Here is a 17,068-nt window from a genome sequence, read left to right as displayed (position 1 = left end):
AAGGGGCAAGGGGTTTTATTCTCGATAATTCCTCATTCCCAAGGCGAAAGGGGGCCTTCGGCCTATCCTAGACCTGCGAGGACTGAACAAATTAATCAAAAAGTCCAAGTTCTGCATGGTATCCCTGGGAACCATTATTCCTTCCCTGGATCCCGGAGATTGGTACACCGCTCTCGACATGCAGGATGCATATTTCCATATAGCAATTTATCCCCCTCACAGGAGGTATCTGCGCTTTGTGGTAAACCACTGACACTACCAGTTTACTGTCCTCCCCTTTGGCCTCTCCTCGGCCCCTTGTGTGTTCACGAAGTGTATGGCAGTTGTCGCTGCTTCCCTACACTGTCGTCGGATACACGTCTTCCCTTACCTCGACGACTGGCTCATCCGAGGGGCCTCCAAGGCACAAGTCATCAGCCATGTGGCCATTATCAAGGACCTCTTTCTGCGTCTAGGCCTGATCATCAACTTAGACCAGTCCACTCTGGTGCCTACGCAGAGAATAGAGTTTATCGGGGCAATGCGGGACTCCAACCTTGCGAGAGCCAGTTTACCCCTCCACTAGTTTCAGGCCATAGTCTCACTTGTCCAAGGTCTTCAGCGTTTTCCAACAACCTCTGCCCACACGTGCCTTGGTCTCCTCAGTCACAGGGCTGCATGCACATTCGTTACAAAACACGCCAGGCTGCGAATGCATCCTCTCCAAATCTGGCTCGCCTCCATCTATCGACCACGCAGAGACGCCATAGACGACATTCTGAGAATTTCGCCGAGAGTTCTCGGCTCCCTCGACTGGTGGCGAATGCCCTCCTGGGTGTGTACAGGACGACTGTTCCATCCTCCCCAGCCCTCCATGTCCTCCCCCTTGTGTCAGGAAGCGATCCTACTGTGAGACTTCTGCATAGCCCGCTCCATAGACCTAGTAGCCTCCTTCCTCCCAGGAGTCTGGAACACGCTCGCAGATCACCTGAGCAGGTCCTTCCTGGTGCACGAGTGGTCCATCCGTCTGGACATTCTCCATTCAGTTTTCCAGAGGTGGGACTTTCCCCAAATAGACCTCTTTGCCTCCAGGGACAACAGGAAATGCCAGGTGTTCTGCTCCCTGCAAGGTCGCTCCCCGGGCTCACTGTCAGAAGCGTTCCTCATTCCGTGGACAGGCCACTTCTGTTATGCCTTCCCACCGTTTCCTCTCGTCCACCGAGTTCTGATCAAGATGTACAGGGACAAAGCCTGCCTTATCCTGATCACTCCGGCTTGGCAGAGGCAGCATTGGTACGCCACGCTGCTCGACCTGTCTCTGTCAGACTCGATTTCCCTGCCACTCTGCCCGGACCTGATCACGCAGGACTTCAGCAGGCTACACCACCTGGACCTGCAGTCCCTTCATCTGACTGCATGACTGCTGGCTGGTTAAGCCAATCGGAGCTGCGTTGTTCTGCCGCAGTGCAGCAAGTGCTGCTGGGAAGCAGAAAGCCCTCAACGCGATCATCATACTTTGCGAAATGGAAGCTCTTGTCACTGGTGCGCTCAGCAGGACCTTTCTCCGCAGACTGTATCGGCCCCCACCATCTTGGACTATTTATGGTCTCTCAAAGAGCCAAGGTCTAGCGATTTCGTCGCTAAGAGTGCACCTTGCAGCTATTTCCACCTTCCATCCTGGGGAGGCTGGCAGTTCCATTTTTTCCCATCCTATAGTTTCCAGATTCCTCAAGGGCTTGGAGCGACTCTATCCCCAGGTCAGAAAACCAGCCCTTACCTGGGACCTGAACCTCGTCTTAGCCAGGCTCATGGGGGCCCCCCTTTGAGCCTTTAGCAACATGCTCACTGCTGTACCTGTCCTGGAAGACAGCCTTCCTCGTCGCTATCACCTCGGCGAGACGAGTCTCGAAACTTAGAGCTTTGAATGTGGATACTCCATATACGGTGTTCCATAAGGACAAGGTACAGCTGCAACCACACCATGCTTTCCTTCCTAAGGTCATCTCCTCCTTTCATGTCAATCAGGACATCTTCCTGCCAGTCTTTTTTCCAAAACCGTATTCATCATGACGGGAACAGTAGCTGCATACTCTGGATGTTTGCAGGGCTATCGCCTTTTACATCGAGAGGACCAAACCCTTCCGACGTTCACGTCAGCTATTCGTAGCGGTGGCAGAACGTATGAAGGGCATGATAATCTCTTCCCAACGGATTGCTACTTGGGTGACATCTTGTATTCGGGCATGCTACGACTTGGCTCATGTTCCAACTGGCCATCTTACAACCCACTCTACTCGGGCTCAAGCCTCATCAGCCGCGTTCTTGGCCCATGTTCCCATACAGGAAATCTGCCACGCGGCCACCTGAACTTCCGTCCACACCTTTGCATCGCACTACGCATTGGTCCAACAGGCTAGAGACGATGCCACCTTCAGGACAGCGGTCTTACATTCCGCAACGTCTCGCTCCGACCCTGCCGCCTAAGTAAGGCTTGGGAATCATCTAACTGGAATGAATATGAGCAATCACTCAAAAAAGAAAAGATGGTTACTCACCTTTGTAACTGTAGTTCGTTGAGATGTGTTGCTCATATCTATTCCACACCCGCCCTCCTTCCCCACTGTCAGAGTAGCCGGCAAGAAGGAACTGAGAAGCGGATGGGCCGGCAGGGGTATATATTGGGCGGCCGGCCCACCGAGTGCTGCTAGGGTAAAAATTTCTGACGAACGTGCACGCGGCATGCGCACACCTAACTGGAATGGATATGAGCAACACATCATCTCGAAGAACTACAGTTACAAAGGTGAGTAACCGTCTTTTTAAAGAGCTTGTTAGATGGGGAATAAGCCACATTGCATAATTAGCTGAGCTTGCAATGGCCTTCCACTCAACTCGCTGGCATTTCTCCATCTGCAAACGTGGTACCCATTTTAAAATCTAGATCCAATCAATTACAACACATCAGGGAAGATTCTAGGCATCAATGATCTGATCATTGGGTTGATGGAAGTAAAAAAGACATTCCCATAAAGCTCCCTCCCTCCCTCTTCCCAAGACCCATCCTCATCCTCTCTCCCCTTTCTGCTCCCGCATCCTCTGCAAACTTTTGAAGACACATGCCTAGTGATGGCCTTTGCTTGTGGGGATGTTGCCTAGTGGTCAGGGTTTTGGTCCTTCGGGGCGGGAGGGTGCAGCAGATGGCAGGGGAGCCCAGGGCCTCCTATGGGCTCTGACCCAGGCCACTCTGAGGGCAACACTTCCTTCCACCCCGCTATTGTCCAAAGTTTGCAGTTTATCACAGGAAGCTCTGAAGGGTATCAGCTCACTGCTTGGCACCTCTTCTCGTCCGGGCAAGGCAGCTTTCTCCTTCTTGGGGTGGCAGCTGTCTCAGTTACGCTGACAGATCCAGGTCGGTGACTTGTGAGTGGGTGGGATCGAACTGGGAACTCATGAGATTAGTGTGTGGGCCTCTACAGCATGAACTAAAAGCCACCTGGCTGCCAGCTAAGACTGTAGAGAAGACTCATTTTATCTTTCCCTCTAAATGATCTTAGTGCCACTAGCTGGGACACACCACCACACCCTGGAGATGTGTGGGTTAAATACTTCTCCTAGCTGAGGAACTACATCCTGAGCTTCGGAGCGTTCCCAGTTGTAATCCCGGACGACCCCTGTAACAATGCGGCCTCTGACAGGACACTGCTGAGAGTATCAATTCAGGACAAATTGCTTGGAGCAGGGCAGTCAGAGCCCAAGGCTGAGTGTTCTTTACTATTAAAGTACGTCACACCAACCATGTAGAGAGGACTTCGCTTTTACCCCACTGGCTAATCGGACATCATAGAATCAATTCCCTCCCAGCCAAATACACATTTGGAAATAAAGAAAACAACCATAAGCCTATCTCGTTTTATCTACCTAGTACTCACTAGTCTGAACTTATAAGAGCCTGTATCGGAGAGATTGGAGAGAAATCTGGTTGCATATCTGGTCCCACTGAGCCCCCAGAGTGAACAACAACCAAACACTAACAGCACACACAAAAACTTCCCTCCCTCAAGATTTGAAAGTATCCTGTCCTCTGATTGGTCCTCTGGTCAGGTGACAGCCAGGCTTACTGAACTTGTTAACCCTTTACAGTCAAAGAGACATAAAGTACTTCTGTGCTATTAACTTATCTGTTTATAACAGGTTCTCTCAAAGGACCAAGCCCCAGATCCAGGTCAATGGATGAGTCAGATCTTACCCACAAATCACGCTCTTGCAAATCCTTTAGCATTTACAATAAAAAAGTTTATTCATAAAAAGAAAGAAATGTAGATGAGAGTTAAAATTGTTAAATGAATCAATTACATCCAGTAATGGCAAAGTTATTGGTTCAGGCTTGTGATGGAATAAACTGCAGGTCAAATCAAGTCTCTGGAGTCCATCCACAGCTGGGATGGGTCATTCAGCCCTTTGTATAGAGCTTCAGTTTGTAGCAAAGTCCCTCCAGAGATAAGAAGCAGGACTGAAGACAAGATGGAGATGAGGCATCAGCCTTTTATAGTCTCTTGCCATGTGATCTGTGACATTATGAGTGTAATATAATATCTCATTGAAAGATGACAGGGCCAGAAAGAGTTAATTAACTGACTTGACCCATGGGTGAACCTTAAGAACTAGTTAGCAAGATATGTAAATGAATAGAGCTTTGAAATGCAAGTCTGCATTGTTAGAGGTAGAAGGGGTGGTGTTTGCTCAGGTCTTGTGATGTAAGCAAACAAGTCTTGTCTATTGCTATAGTTTTAATTCAAAGAGCAAAAAAGGAATATTAACATTTATGATGATACTTGAGTGAATATTATTGTCTATGTGTCTCTTTGAAGGTTGTGGTAACCTGTATTTCAGTTGTTTGATGGATAAATTACTCTTTACTAATTGCCAGGATGTTTGGAAGGAGAGTTAAGCCTATTGTTTTCTCAGGCCGAAATGTTGCTGGAAATGTATAAGAATCCTCGGACACGATCCTTCTTCATCTCAGATCTGCTTCGGGTTTCAAGAGGGGGAAACCTTAAGCCACAAGGATTGAAATCCCCAGTCATTGACTGGAGCCATCCTGAATATGGAAATTGGACTATAATCTATGGAATATTTCCAAAAGGACTTTTGGCAACTACAAGCTCATGTCCGCTCTGTATCTGAACCTCAAGAATTGAATTCAAGTCTGTATGTATATTGATCTTTCAACAAACACACTCTCTCTTTTCTTTTCTAATAAATTTTAGCTTAGTTAATAAGAATTGGCTATAGCATGTATTTTGGGTAAGATCTAAGTTATAATTGGACCTGGGTATATGGCTGATCCTTTGGGACTGGAAGAACCTCTTCCTTTAGATGATGAAGTGAGATTTTCAGGAATCATTATCATATCTAACAGGTGTCTGATGGAGGCTTGAGGCTGGGTACATTAAGGAAACTGCGTGGTTTAAATTTCTAAGTAACCAGTGAGGTACGACAGAAGCTGTTTTCTGCTGGCTTGGTAAACCTAAGTATTGGAATAACCACCAGCATTTGGGATTTGTCTGCCCTGTTTTGTTTGCAGTTCACCCTGATTGAGTGATCTCAGCTGGCTCCCACAGGCAGCACCGTCACATGGTCTTTGCTTTCTTTGTCCCAAGGACACTCTATTCAGTACGTGGCACAGAAAAACCTTAGAGTTCTGCCATAGGCAGGTCCCTGCATACTTTGCTGAGTCACAAGGCGTATCTGCCTTCTCTCAATGGGTCGATTGATTAGCTGATGGTCCTTAATGGGCCATCAAGCAGGCTAGGCAGAACTGACACCAACTTGTCTGGGTGTGTTCCCCAGAAACAGAGCACAGGTTTGAAATACGGGCAGCACAGAGCCAATATTCATAATGTCAGCTACAAAAAATGACAGACATCTAGAGATGGCATAATTATAATCAGCCAATCAGAACCTCTCCATAGACCCCTTACATGACCACCTTTCTACAATATTGGCTGGAAATATACAACAGTGGTCGCAACAGTGATCTACACAGTTATAGATTATGTCAGTAACATCACAGGAGGTGACACGCCATCAGTGAGACTGATATTGGAAAACTGCCTCCAGTTTTGGTGTCCTCATTTGAAAAAGATGTTGTGAAATTGGAGCTGGGGCAGCAAAGAGCCACCAAATGTTCTGAGAGCTGGAGAAAAATGCCTTCTAGTGAGCTATTGAAAGAGCTCAACCTGTTTAGCTTATCAAAAGAAGATTAAAAGGTGACTTCATTGAAGTGTTGAAGTGCCTTAATGGAGAAAAAATATTGGGTATTAAAGGGCTTTTTAATCAAGCAGAGAAAGGCATAACAAGAGCCAGTGGCTGGAAGGTGAAAAGAGACAAATTCATATTACAACTAAGGCACAAATATTCAACAGCGAGGATGATTCACCATGGGTCAAGCTACCAAGGAAAGTGGTGGATTCTCCATCTCCTGATGTCATTCAATGAAGACTAGATGCCTTTCTGGAAAGTATTTTCCCCAAAAGTAGCTATTGTGTCATACAGGAGGCCTGTGATATGCAGGGGATCAGATTAGATGCTCTAATGGTCTCTTCCGGCCATAAAGTTGACTAATTTCTGAAAAACTGAGTGTAGCATTGGGAGCAGAGTCTGATGTTTTCCTGTCTAACCGGCTTACTTCCTAGAACGAATGCTTCTTGAGTGGGGTGATCCACAGGGAGTAGCTCAAACCTCCAAAGTGCCTGGCCAGAAGCAAGACAATGGCACAGTAAGGGAGGGGTGTGGCACTGACATCACAAAGGCCTTTTGCAGGACCTCAGACTATTAGTCAAAGGGGGTGGGGAGGTGGTGACCTCACAGAGAGATGCTGACATCAGCCAGGCAGGACAGGGGCGAGGGGCCAGGGAAACCTCAGAGACCTCTTTGGCTTTGCTTCAGCAAGTCTCCTTCTCCAGGTCTCTCTTTGAAGACAGAGAGTATTCAGGTTCATGAACGTGAGCACCAGGAGGAATCTCTTTCGAGTTTTCTCCTTCCCTTTTAGTGATTTTACTAGAAAACAGCCATCCCTGTTTAGAAGGTAAGAGCTTCCTAGAGGTTTGAAACCTGTTCAATCTGATCCATCTGGTGAGAGTTGAATTCTAGGCATGGAAAACACAAGCTTAAGGAGGCCGAATATTATTCCACACCTGGGATTTAATCCCTTAGAATCACTGGGGACATTAGGGTTTGTCCTTTTCGTTTCACTTTTTCCTCCATCCATTCCCTCTCCTTTCTCTTCTTCTCTTGCTTCTTTTGTCTTCTCCTGTTCCCCTCTGTGACGATGCGGTTCTGGCGGGACCCAACTGAGTGTGCCAGTTCAGGACCTATTGCTTAAACAGGGCAGTTACAGCCCTAGGCTGGGGTTTTTCCACCTCTAAGGCAAACCAAACCAGCCAGTCAAAGAGGACTTTGGTTTTACCACACTGGCTAACCACAAGTCTCAGGGCTGGTCTACACTAGGAGGGGGGATCGATCTAAGATAAGCAACTTCAGCTACGTGAACAGCATAGCTGAAGTCCAAGTATCTTAGATCAATTTACCTCTCGTTCTCACGGCTCAGGATCGGCTTCCGTGGCTCCTTCTGTTGACTCCGCTACCGCCGTTCGCGCTGGTGGACTTCCGGAGTCAACGGGAGCAATTTCGGAGATCAATATATCGCGTCTCATCTAGATGCAATATATCGATCCCCGAGAAATCAATTTCTACCCACGAGAAAGTGATATGGCGGGTAGTCTAGACGTACCCACACAAGCAATTTCCTTAGACACTCCAGTCTCCCAGTATCACCACCAGTGCCACTCATCCTGGGGATGAATGGTTATGAAAACCAATACCCCAATAAAAGAAAACAGTTCTCTCAATCCCAAAGAATCAAGCCCCAGACCTAGGTCAATATACAAATCAGATGTTATCCACAAAGCACGCCGTTGCCAATCCTTTAGAATCTAAAATCTAAAGGTTTATTCATAAAGGGAAAAAGAGAGAGAGGAGAACTAGAACTGGTTAAATGGAAAGAACTACATGCAGTAATGGCCAAGTTCTTAGTTCAGGCTTGTAGCAGTGATGGAGTAAACTGCAGGTTCAAATCAAATCTCTGGAACGTCCCCAGTCCTTTGTTCAGAGCTTCAGTTTGTAGCAAAGTCCCTCCAGAGGTAAGAAGCAGGATTGAGGACAAGATGGAGATGAGGCATCAGCCTTTTATAGGCTTTTCCAGGTGTAAGAACCTCTTTGTCCTTACTTTGGAACATTACAGCAAAATGGAGTCTGGGGTCACATGGGTAAGTCCCTGCATACTTTGCTGAGTTACAAGGCGTATCTGCCTTCTCTCCATGGGTCAATTGTGTAGCTGATGGTCCTTAATGGACATCAGGCAGGCGAGGCAGAGCTAACACCAGCTTCCCAGAAGCATAGCATAAGTTTAAAATACAGACAGTACAGAGTCGATACTGATAACTTCAACTACAAAATGATACATACATACAGACAACATAATTATAACAAGCAACCCATAACCTGGTCTTGGATATGACCCCCTTTACACAAGATTTGGTGCCACTAGATGCTATTTGAGGAAGGACTGCTAGGAACAGATGGCGTTCACCTTTCGAAGCGGGGAAAGGCCTTATTTGCGCACAGACTGGCTAACCTAGTAAGGAGGGCTTTAAACTAGGTTCGACGGGGACAGGTGAGCAAAGCCCACAGGTAAGTGGGGAACAAGACCTGGGAGATGGGTTGGAAACAGGAGGGAGCACGGGCTATAATGGCAGAGAGGAAGGAGGGTCAGGGCAAAGCTGGGAGGCAAGATCAAACCAGTATCTTAGATGCCTTTATACAAATGCAAGAAGTATGGGTAATAAGCAGGAAGAACTGGAAGTGCTAATAAATAAATACAACTATGACATTATTGGCATTAGTGAAACTTGGTGGGATAATACACACGACTGGAATGTTGGTGTGGATGGGTATAGTTTGCTCAGGAAGGATAGACAGGGGAAAAAAGGGAGGAGGTGTTGCCTTATATATTAAAAATGTACACACTTGGACTGAGGTGGAGATGGACATAGGAGACGGAAGGGTGGAGAGTCTCTGGGTTAGGCTAAAAGGGGTAAAAAACACAGGTGATGTCGTGCTGGGAGTCTACTACAGGCCACCTAATCAGGCGGAAGAGGTGGATGAGGCTTTTTTCAAACAACTAACAAAATCATCCAAAGCCCAAGATTTGGTGGTGATGGGGGACTTCAACTATCCAGATATATGTTGGGAAAATAACACCGCGGGGCACAGACTATCCAATAAGTTCCTGGACTGCATTGCAGACAACTTTTTATTTCAGAAAGTTGAAAAAGCTACTAGGGGGGAAGCTGTTCTAGACTTGATTTTAACCAATAGGGAGGAACTTGTTGAGAATTTGAAAGTAGAAGGAAGCTTGGGTGAAAGTGATCATGAAATCATAGAATTTGCAATTCTAAGGAAAGGTAGAAGGGAGTACAGCAGAGTAGAGACAATGGATTTCAGGAAGGCGGATTTTGGTAAGCTCAGAGAGCTGATAGGCAAGGTCCCATGGGAATTAAGACTGAGGGGAAAAACAACTGAGGAAAGTTGGCAGTTTTTCAAAGGGACGCTATTAAGGGCCCAAAAGCAAGTTATTCCGATGGCTAGGAAAGATAGAAAATGTGGCAAAAGACCACCTTGGCTTACCCTTGAGATCTTGCGTGACCTACAAAATAAAAAGGCGTCATATAAAAAATGGAAACTAGGTCAGATCACGAAGGATGAATATAGGCAAATAACACAGGAATGCAGAGGCAAGATTAGAAAAGCAAAGGCACAAAATGAACTCAAACTAGCTATGGGAATAAAGGGAAACAAGAAGACTTTTTATCAATACATTAGAAGCAAGAGGAAGACTAAGGGCAGGGTAGGCCCACTGCTCAATGAGGAGGGAGTAACAGTAACGGGAGACTTGGAAATGGCAGAGATGCTTAATGACTTCTTTGTTTCGGTCTTCACTGAGAAGTCTGAAGGAATGTCTAGTATAGTGAATGCTTACGGGAAGAGGGTAGGTTTAGAAGAGAAAATAAGGAAAGAGCAAGTAAAAAATCACTTAGAAAAGTTAGATGCCTGCAAGTCACCAGGGCCTGATGGAATGCATCCTAGAATACTCAAGGAGTTAATGGAAGAGGTATCTGAGCCTCTAGCTATTATCTTTGGGAAATCATGGGAGACGGGGGAGATTCCAGAAGACTGGAAGGGGGCAAATATAGTGCCCATCTATAAAAAGGGAAATAAAAACAACCCAGGAAACTACAGACCAGTTAGTTTAACTTCTGTGCCAGGGAAGATAATGGAGCAGGTAATCAAATAAATCATCTGCAAACACATGGAAGGTGGTAAGGTGATAGGGAATAGCCAGCATGGATTTGTAAAGAACAAATCATGTCAAACTAATCTGATAGTGTTCTTTGATAGGATAACGAGCCTTGTGGATAAGGGAGAAGCGGTGGATGTGATATACCTAGACTTTAGTAAGGCATTTGATACAGTTTTGCATGATATTCTTATAGATAAGCTAGGAAAGTACAATTTAGATGGGGCTACTGTAAGGTGGGTGCATAACTGGCTGGATAACCGTACTCAGAGTAGTTGTTAATGGCTCCCAATCCTGCTGGAAAGGTATAACAAGTGGGGTTCCGCAGGGGTCTGTTTTGGGACCGGTTCTGTTCAATATCTTCATCAACGATTTAGATGTTGGCATAGAAAGTACGCTTATTAAGTTTGCGGACGATACCAAACTGGGAGGGATTGCAACTGCTCTGGAGGACAGGGTCAAAATTCAAAATGATCTGGACAAATTGGAGAAATGGTCTGAGGTAAACAGGATGAAGTTCAATAAAGATAAATGCAAAGTGCTCCACTTAGTAAGGAACAATCAGTTTCACACATACAGAATGGGAAGAGACTGTCTAGGAAGGAGTATGGCAGAAAGAGATCTAGGGGTCATAGTGGACCACAAGCTTAATATGAGTCAACAGTGTGATACTGTTGCAAAAAAAGCAAACATGATTCTGGGATGCATTAACAGGTGTGTTGTAAACAAGACACGAGAAGTCATTCTTCCGCTTTACTCTGCGCTGGTTAGGCCTCAACTGGAGTATTGTGTCCAGTTCTGGGCACCGCATTTCAAGAAAGATGTGGAGAAATTGGAGAGGGTCCAGAGAAGAGCAACAAGAATGATGAAAGGTCTTGAGAACATGACCTATGAAGGAAGGCTGAAGGAATTGGGTTTGTTTAGTTTGGAAAAGAGAAGACTGAGAGGGGACGTGATAGCAGTTTTCAGGTATCTAAAGGGTGTCATCAGGAGGAGGGAGAAAACTTGTTCACCTTAGCCTCCAATGATAGAACAAGAAGCAATGGGCTTAAACTGCAGCAAGGGAGATTTAGGTTGGACATTAGGAAAAAGTTCCTAACTGTCAGGGTAGTTAAACACTGGAATAGATTGCCTAGGGAAGTTGTGGAATCTCCATCGCTGGAGATATTTAAGAGTAGGTTAGATAAATGTCTATCAGGGATGGTCTAGACGGTATTTGTTCCTGCCATGAGGGCAGGGGACTGGATTCGATGACCTCTCGAGGTCCCTTCCAGTCCTAGAGTCTATGAGTCTATATGGTCCCAGATTATATCAATAACGTCACATCCTCCCAACACCAGGACACACTGGAGCCACACTGCTGGGACTCTCTCTCTCTCTTGCCTTTCCCTGACTATTAAGCCTGGCCCTGGTTCTACTTCCCTTAAATGCCGCGTGGGCAGGAGGAAGCACATAGCAGCTGCAGATACAAGGACCAAATTGTGGGCATCAGGTGAAGCAGCAAGAAATACAACCATCAGGTCAACCCGCAGGAATCTCTCACCAGACTGTTAAATTCTAGGGCCCCAGCCTATAGCAGCTGCCTGGTGAACCAGCCAGACCCAAGCCCTAGCTCTAGTGGGCATCTGTCACCCAGCAGGAAGGAAAAAGCTCACACCGGTGCACCTAGGAACAAGGAAATCAAGCACATTGAGCTCCAAGGCTTTACAGCAAACCAACACAGCACCCGGAGGTCCCACTGGGATTTGAACTCAGATGGCAGGAGTCAGAGTCCTGCGGGCTGAACCATTACACCATGGGACCTGCAGCTACTGTCATTTCAGGACTCCTGTGAGACCCTCAGCTGGTTGGTTTGCACTCTGCTCTCATTGCTTCCCTCCAGCTGCTTCCTCTCAGGATTCTCTCTCCTCCCGCGTCTCTGCTGCTCTCCTCCCCTAGACATTGAACCCAGCCATTACTGCTGCCAACATCAACTGGCAGAAGGGCCTATAAGTCCCCTGCTGAGGGGAGGCCAATGCATGTGGTGGGCCATAAGCACCACAGGTTTTGACCTTGTTTGCTTCCTTCCTCATGTGTCTTACTCAGATTCTATGGAATTTCACCAGTGGCTCGGGTATGAATTTGTGGGCACAGCATGGTGCTGTGGGCTTCCAAGACAGCCTGTAATTCAGCCTGGGGTTTGCAGCTGGGCCTTGGCCTGGAGGCTATTTTCTCTCTGCACAGCAGATGGGGGATGCACTTGGACCATCTCCTGCCTCTTTTTTGTGAACTGGTTCCCCGTGAGGACACACCAGAGATCTCTGCAATCTACATAGGGAACAGCCACCTGGAAAAATTCTCCAGGCCCCAGGTGATTTGAAAAGTTAAACATGACATTGCACAGCATAGAACTATGGGGCCAGGTCCCATAAGAAACAAACGGGAGCAGGGAAGGAGAGAGCACAGAGAAGAGGGGCGATGGGATAGAAAAAGTCTCTAGAGAGGGAGCAGCTGGACAGAACCAAGGAGCGCAGTGAACACCAGGGATGGCAGGTTTGTAGAAATTTTTGTTGGTGCCCAGAATGCCCAGAGCCTGCCCCCCCCAATCCATCCCCCCACCTAAGGCTCTGGGATGGATTTTGGGTGGGGGGAGGAAGTCTGGGGTGCAGGGGATTGGGATGCAAGCACTGCAATTTTGCAACAGAAAAGCTTCAAAACCAGACTCCAATGAGAAACTGCTGAACTTGAATTAATATGCAAACTAGATACCATTAATTTAGGTTTGAACAGAGACTGGGAAAGGCTGAGTCATTAAACAGATTGAATCTATTTCCCCATGTTAAGTATCCTCACACCTCTTCTCAACTGTCTGCAGTGGCCCATCTTGATTATCACTACGGAAGTGTTTTTTCTCCTGCTGATTATTGCTCATCTTAATTAATTAGCCTCTTAGAGATGATATGGCTACTTCCACCTTTTCATGTTCTGCATATTATATATATATATATATCTTCACTATATGTTCCATTCTATGCATCTGAAGATGTGAGCTGTAGCCCACGAAAGCTTCTGCTCAAATAAAAATTTGTTAGTCTCTATGGTGCCACAAGTGCTCCTGTTCTTAGACCCAGGCCTGAGGGTTAAACAGCTGTGCTCAAAAGGAAAAGGGGCCTCAGCACCTATAAAAATAACTGTTTGCAAAAACAAAACAAAAATTAAATTAAAAAAAAAAAACCAAAAAAACAACCCAGAAAAGCTCCCATCACACATTCATCACCATTGTAGATTTTGACATCTGCTGCCTGATGTGACATCTTTGCTTTGCAAACAAGAGACCTGGGGACCTCTGTGGCTGTTAACCTCTAATGGGGTAAAAGGTTACATGTCTTCTCTCGAGTTATTTTCCTCTTAACAGAAGATTTATTTGAAAATTGATCAAAATAAATTCCATTTGAAATAGAAATAATTACAGTCTATCCTGGGTCTCTATTCTCATACATGCTATTTCTCTCACCTATTCCCCCACTCTAATTCCTTTGAAGTGAGAGTTTAATTTCAGGATTAGCCACCATTTCCTAGATAGTAAGAGGAGGCAGGGAGAGACCTAGAAGAAAACCTGAATTATATTGTAACACTCGGAAGTTATCACAGAATCAGTCTCTTATGTTACATTAATTCCTGTTTAATTTGTCACTGGTACCAACTCATTCAAAGATTACAAAATATAAACCCATAGGGCAGTTCTCTCTTAATTCCCATTTCCACCCAGTCAGCTTTGTGTGAAGTCACATTCTACAATAACCTAGGAGCCTTCCACTTCTATGAGTTCATTTCTCTCTGGGGCTTCTCCCATGAGTGTGGGTGGAAGGGGTCTCACGCGATGTGGGAAGGCTGCATCATGAGAAAAACCACCTGTGCTCCATTTTCACACTTTCTAATCTTTCAGAGTAGCAGGAAGTGGAGAAGTGATACAAATGCATAAGACTTACTAGCAAAACTAGGAGACCAAACCATAGACTCTGGACTCAGCATTCACATATCCTGCAGTCTGAAATTGGAATCTGATACATTCCCCTGTTGGGATATTTTAGGGTTACGTATAACAATAAACTGCTAATGTGCTCACATGGGATTAGAGGACAAAGGAACATGTAGGCAATATGCTCGTTTCTAACATATAAGTTGTAAATTTCTAAGTATTTCTTTGTTTAAAATGTAAGTTGCCAGATTCTTCCCTTCTCTGTTGCTCACAAAGATGCGGCTGCAGAAAAACGCCCTTTGCGTAGAAGAAAGTAAAAGGAATGTTCTCTTCCCCTCCCTCCCTTCCCCAGCTACATGAACCAGCCTGGGCTTAGGGCTCCTTCTCCCGCCTCCCTTGAGAACTGTTCACAGCCCCTTCCCTCCCTCGCCTGGGAACTGCTCAGGAGAAAGATTTATGGCAACAAATTGTCGCAATGAAAGGTACTTTCAAGGTAAAAGTATGTGTAATGCTGTGAGCAATAGTCAGAGGTGAGTTTACTAACAGTGAGTGTTTCTATTCCTTAATAAGGGTTTTTGGGGTGTTGTAATGAATGTAGGCGTGTACATACTAACCTGAAAAAAGAGAGTGCTGACTGATTTCAGTGCTTACTGGACAACTGAGTCCAGGGGAACAAGTACTGCAATAAAGCAGCCCATCCACTCAAATCCGCCTCTGGGTTAGCCTGCTCCTTCTTCTAACAGCCCCCACTGGCTACCATCATTTGCCCAGCATGGAAGTGCTTCTTGTCCAAGAAGGTAGCCAGATTGGGACCCATAGGCATGGAATGGCTCTGAAGGAATCCGCTGTTTCTCTCTGTGCTTCATGAAATTTTGGAGCCAAATGGTAAAAGACAGTTGTGTCCAATTTAATCATGGCGCCTTTAGGAGTGTGACCAATGCCACATAGCTAGGGAGACGGGTTCTAAAAATAGTTTACCTGGGCCACAGGTCACCATACCTTCCATCTCGGGGGTGAAAATCCACCACCAAGTACCTGCAATTTCTACTTGAGTCCTTATCAAACCTTTGACCTTAAGTATAAAATTACTCCAAGTGTCTGGCATAGAATTTTTCACCAACCACACAACATAACAGTAGTGATACTGAAGTATAACCCCGCCCTAATAGGCCCTTTGATTTCTTTAATCTGGTGGCACAGATTTAAACTAGGGACTAAATTCAGGTGTGGTTTAGAATCCCTGTAAGACACCAAATGTCAGGTCTCTATTAAAAGTAGGTATCTTTCTGCAGCTACATCACATTCAACACAGATTCCATTTTCTACACATTTGCAGCATCTCCCAGATGAGCTGAACAGAAACGTCACTTCCATTATTTACATCTCTACCTAGCTAGGGATTGCATTTCCCAAATAATAGACAACATGCAGCTGATTAGGAAGGAGATATCGTCAGGAGCGACCTCTTGCAGAGCCTGGGCCAGAACTGCTTTGGGAGCCCAATGCATGAGTATTTTACTTAGTTCCAAGTCATTTGCTAGGGAATCTTCTTCCCAGACCTTTAGAAAAAAGATTGACCTAACCAACTGAACAAACAGGGGGATTGGGATGGTGATGGGGAATAAAGAAATCCCTCTGACTTACCCTAACTACGTCTGTTGTTACAATCGGTGAAATGGCATTCTTCCCTATCCCTGCCCTGTTCCTGGTTTTTGTTATAGTTCAATATATTTTAAGTGTGGAAAATGATGATAAAAATATCTGCTCCCCAGCACAACTTGAAGCAACATCAGAGCAACTGGGAATAAAACAATTTGTTCCCCAAGGGAGAACTCGATGACTAACGATTGCTTTGAAATGAGGGAACAGGATAACCATGATGCTCAGGGTTTGTTTAGACTAGGAAAAGTGATGGAGTTTAGGTCAGGACGAGGGGAAAGCTAATGCCAACCACTGCACCTGGGCTGCATCTGCACTACAACTTTTTACATTAAGATCACTAACTTGAGCAGTACAGCTCATGTACAGTCCTAGTGGATGGAATGGCACAGGTAGTTTTTGCCTCAGTGTACCTTACTGGGATCAAACCTCTCTCCCCCACCTGGAGGCTGATAAACATTCCTGGCTGAAGGGACACACACTCCTATGACTCAAAGGAAAGGAGTTGATAGAAAAGATCACAGGACTGACCCCAAAGAAGGATGAGCTGCAAAAGGCAGAAGCAGGCAACTTATCTGGTGGAGCTGAGACCACAGTGAAGATGATGCAAAAATCACTATGTGGGAATTAGCAAATGTGATTTTTTTTAAATTTTTTTGGCCAACCCTAGTCAAGGGATCTATTACAATTCTCTCTCATGTGGTCTCATGGTATAATTCCCCACTCTGAACCTTAGCATCCAAAAGATGCGGTACCAGCATGAATTCCTCTAAGTTCAATTACCAGCTTCGGACTTGTAGTGCTACCACCAACCAGGAATTCCAGTGCCTGGTACACTCTGGTCCCCCCCAAAACCTTGCCCGAGGACCCTCAAGACCCAGTCCCTCTGGATCTTAACACAAGGAAACTAAACCCTTTCCCTCACCGTTGCCTCTCCCAGCCATCCCCTCCCTGGGATACCCTGGAAGATTACTGTGATTCAAACTCCTTGAATCTTAAAACAGAGAGGAAAATTCACCCTCCCCCCTCCTTCCTTCTCCCCCTGCCAAACTTTC

At 45.8% G+C, this 17,068-nt stretch overlaps 1 protein-coding gene across 3 annotated transcripts in view; it reads right to left on the bottom strand.

Annotated features, from left to right (window-relative positions):
* LOC115642642 (zinc finger protein 436-like) overlaps positions 1 to 17,068 on the bottom strand; it is a 936,374-nt gene that overhangs the window by 527,337 nt on the left and 391,969 nt on the right. The window lies entirely within an intron of this gene.

This window comes from Gopherus evgoodei, unplaced genomic scaffold, assembly GCF_007399415.2.
Source record: "Gopherus evgoodei ecotype Sinaloan lineage unplaced genomic scaffold, rGopEvg1_v1.p scaffold_43_arrow_ctg1, whole genome shotgun sequence".
NCBI classification, from domain to species: domain Eukaryota; kingdom Metazoa; phylum Chordata; order Testudines; family Testudinidae; genus Gopherus; species Gopherus evgoodei.
Note: the sequence above shows the minus strand (reverse complement) of the source record. Positions and strands in the feature narration are given on the sequence as shown.